Source organism: Grampus griseus (genome assembly GCF_964374135.1).
Source record: "Grampus griseus genome assembly, chromosome: 18".
Lineage (NCBI taxonomy): Eukaryota > Metazoa > Chordata > Mammalia > Artiodactyla > Delphinidae > Grampus > Grampus griseus.
Window position 1 is genome coordinate 14,388,435 of NC_139012.1, and position 4,608 is coordinate 14,393,042.

The following is a 4,608-nucleotide window of genomic DNA, read 5'->3' on the forward strand; positions in this document are numbered from 1 at the left end:
ATAAACACAGTAATTAAAAGAGTGTCAATATGGATATTAAAAAAAATAACATGAATCAACTATAAACGGTCTACAACAAAGGTAAAACTTCACACTGTGGTCAATTAATTTCAACAAGGATGCCAAGACAGTTTAATGGAAAAAATATAGTCACTCCAACAAATGGTGTTGGGACAACTGGATATCTACATGCAAAAGAGTTAAATTGGACCCTTTCCTTAGACCATATACAGAGAATAACTCAAATTACATACACCTAAATGTAAAATCTAAAGCTGTAAAACTCTTACAAGAAAACAGGAGTAAATCTTCCTAATCTTGGGTTGAATAAAACCTTCTTAAAGACAACACCAAAAGCACAAGCACAGAGGAAAAATTAGATAAAGCGAATTCCATGAAAATTTAGAAATTTTGTGCTTCAAAGAACACCATCAAGAAAATGAAGACAGTGCACAGAATTGGAGATTCATTGCAAATCGTATTTGGTAAGGGACTTTATCCAGAATATATAAAGAACTCTTAGAACTCAGGAATAAAAAGACAACCCAATTTTAAAAATGGGCAAAGGATCTGAATAGGCATTTTTTCCAAAGAAGATATAAAAATGACCAATAAGTACATGGTTAGCCACCAGGGAAATGCAAATCAGCATGACAACTTCATACCCACTAGGATGGCTGTAATAGAGATGAGCATTAGCAAGAGTTGGTGAGGGTATGGAAAAATGGGAACACTCACATATTGCTATAGGGAATGTAAAATGGGACAGCCACTTTTAGAAAAGAGTTAGACATCAAAATGTTAAACACAGAGTTACCATGTGACCCAGCAATTCCACTCCTAGGTATATAGTGTAGGGAAATGAAAACATGTTCACACAAAACGTTGTATACAAACATTCCTAGCTATTATATGTTCATAATAGTCAAAACGTGGCAACCGTCCAGGTGTCCAACAAGAGAATGGGCAAACTGTACTAAAAATCATAAAATACTATTTGGCTATAAAAAAGGAATGAAGTATTGATGCATGCTACAACCTGGATTAACCTTGAAAAAGATTATGCTAAGTGAAGGAAGCTGGTCACAAAAGGCCACAAATTGTGTGCTTCCGTGTATGTGAAATGCCCAGGATAGGTAATTCCATACAGGCAGACAAATGAGTGGTAGCCTGGGGCTTGGAGTAAGTATGAATACTAATGGGTATAGGGTTTCTTCTTGGGATGATGAAATTCTAAAATTAGGTAGTGGTAAAGTTTGCACATATCTGTGAATATACCAAAAGCCACTGAGTTACAGACTTTCAATGGGTGAATTTTATCTCACGTGAATTATCACTTTAAAAAAAATTTTAAGGACTTCCCTGGTGGCACAGTGGTTAAGAATCCGCCTGCCAATGCAGGGGACATGGGTGTGACTCCTAGTCTGGGAAGATCCCACATGCTGCAGAGCAACTAAGCCCGTGCGCCACAACTACTGAGCCTGTGCTCTAGAGCCTGCGAGCCACAACTACTTAAGCCCGCACGCCCAGAGCCCATGCTCTGCAACAAGAGAAGCCCGCGCACCACAACAAAGAGTAGCCCCCACTGGCCACAACTAGAAAAAGTCTGTATTCAGCAACGAAGACCCAACGCAGCCTAAAATAAATAAATGAATTTTTTAAAATTACATTCGATGCTTAAAAAAATATTTTTCAAGTAAAGGAATGGAAACACATTTATCATGCAGACAGTAATCAAAAGAAAGCTGGAGTAGGTACCTAAAATAATCAAACCGATAGAAACGGAAGGTAGAATAGTGGTTGCCAAGGGCATGGGGGAGGAAGAAGTGGGGAGTTGTCCAAGAGGTATAGAGTTTCAGTTTTACATGATGAAAAAGTTCTAGAGATCTGTTGCACAACAATGTGAATATACTTGACACTACTGAACTACACACTTAAAAAATGGTTAAGATGGTAAATTTTTTACCACAATTTAAAACTTTTTTTTAGATCTCAGCACAGCTGCAGAAAAACACATCTAGAAAAAGAAAGAAAGCTGGAGTGACCAATGACATTAGTATCAAAGTAGAATTCAAAGCAAAGAAAGAAAAATTATAAGGGATAAAAAGGGACATTACAAAATGATGAAAGGAAAATAGATAACTGAGAACCTGCTGTATAGCACAGGGAACTCCACTCAGCGCTCTGTGGTGACCTAAATGGGAAGGAAATCCAAAACAGAGGGGATATATGTATGCGTATAGCTGATTCACTTTGCTGTACAGCAGAAACTAACACAACATTGTAAAGCAACTATACTCCAATTTTTTTTAAAAAAGTCATGAAGGGATCGAGTCACCAAGAAGACATAACAATTCTACATGAAATACTCCTAACAACAGAGCTTCAAAATATATAAGCAAAAACTAGCAGAACTGAAAGGAGAAAGAGACATTCACAATTTTAGTTGGAGAGGTCAATACTCTGAGTAATACATAGAATGAGTAGACAAAATCAGAAAGGAGGGCTTCCCTGGTGGTGCAGTGGTTGGGAGTCCGCCTCCTGATGCGGGGGACATGGGTTCGTGCCCCGGTCCAGAAGGATCCCATATGCCGCAGAGCGGCTGGGCCCATGAGCCATGGCCGCTGAGCCTGCACGTCCGGAGCCTGTGCTCCGCGGCGGGAGAGGCCACAGCAGTGAGAGGCCCGCGTACCGCCAAAAAAAAAAAAAAAAAAAAAAATCAGTACACAAAATGATCATCAGGCAACTCAATTTAATTGACATTTATAGAAAACCTCACCCAATACACTTTCTTTAAGTGCACATGAAACATTCACCAAGATAGGTCATAAAACAAACCTTAACCAATTTAAAAGAATTGAAATTATAAAAGAATTAGAAGAATTTAAATTACATAAGGTATGTTCTGTGATCCACGATACAATTAACCTAGAAATCAATTAACAGAAAAGTAGTAGGAAAATCTCCAAATACTTGGAAACAACACACTTTTAAGTACTCCACGGGTCCAAAAGGAAGTCTCAAGGGATACTAGAAAATATTTTGACTCAAAGAAGAATGAAAATACAACATACCAAACTTTCTGGGTAACAGGTAAAGCACACAAGGTCCAGCGCAGGTCCTGTACAGCTTTCTACAAGTAGTGAGCAACGTATCCAAGCTGTTGTAACTTGCCATAGCATACTAGGTCTTGTGTTTGCCCAGGGATGGAAAGAAAGACCTTGAATCCAGACGTGACGTGTTATTTACATCTCCATTGGCTACAGCTAGTGACATGACTCCACATAACTTGAGAGGGATGCCGAAGTTTGTTGGGGCACCCAGCTAATCAATGAGTCCTAGTATATCCATTACGTGAGCAGGACTAACAAGGTTACATGGACCAGGGCAGTAATGGCAAAGGTGGAAGGAAGTGGTAGGATTTGGAATATATTTTGGAGGAAGAGCCCTGATAGATGTCGGGGTGTAAGAAGGGGGGAAGGCAGGAAGGAGGCCTAATTTATGAAAACGAGTAAGTCACTTTAGGAGCCCGACAGAGGAAACAGCAAGGGCAAAGGCTTTGAAATGGAAACAATCTTATGGTGTTTTAGGAATAGAATGCTGAAATGTAATAAACTTAGGGGACAGTAGTATGACATGAGGTCAGGAGGTAGGCAGGAACCAGATCATAGAGTGCCATTTAGGCTGTTAAGGGAGTTTCTTATCTTATTCCATTGTAAATAGGAAGTCACTGGAGGATTTTAAACAAAGGGCTGACATTATTAGATTTAGATTTAAGAGCAATCATGCCAGCTCCTGTATGAACAAAAAGATCTTAGAGGGATAAGCTGTGAGCCAGGTAGGAGGCTGTTGCTGTAGGCCAGGTGAAAGATGACGGTAGCTTGAACTATGGTAACAAGAGATGGAGATGGAGAGAAGCAAACAAATTTGGCATGTATTTTGGTGGTAATAAATGGGATAGATTGGAGTAGGACCAAGTGAGTAATCAGGTTACCTTCATTCAGTTAATTACTGCTTAATTGCAATACCAAAGTATAGCCAAAATATTTTCGATAGCTATTTAGTCTCTGGAAAGACCAACTGGCAATCAGATGCAAACTGTTCACTTGTTGAACCTCTGTTTACAAATTCATAGCAATTATGTGGAAACTAAAACGAGAAAACAAGCAAACAAAAGAACCTTGCTGGAGCCTAAGCAAACATAAGTATTTCCATGGACTAGAAACACCACAAAATCATGTGTAAGCAGAAGCCAGGGGAATGCTAGCCACTGTTTTTGATCTAGGAAGGGACCAAAAGTAATCCAGAGATAGTCTCCTTGTTCTCCTGGGTGCTTGACACCACCAGCAGCAGCTCTGTTACAGCTGCTTGTTTACATGGAATTGTAGAAACCTACGAATGGGGAATCAAGCTGCTCCTGGCTGGCTCTGCAATTTCAGTCTGGAACTGCCAGTATAGGACGGAGTAAGCATAGAGAAAGAAAAAGGGACACACAAGGAAGCAAACAAACAAAACCTGACTTTTCCAAATGGAACTGCAAACTACAACTGCAAAACATATCAAGAATTCTAATGCTAAAAAAGACAGGCAACAAATCAACTGAAATTG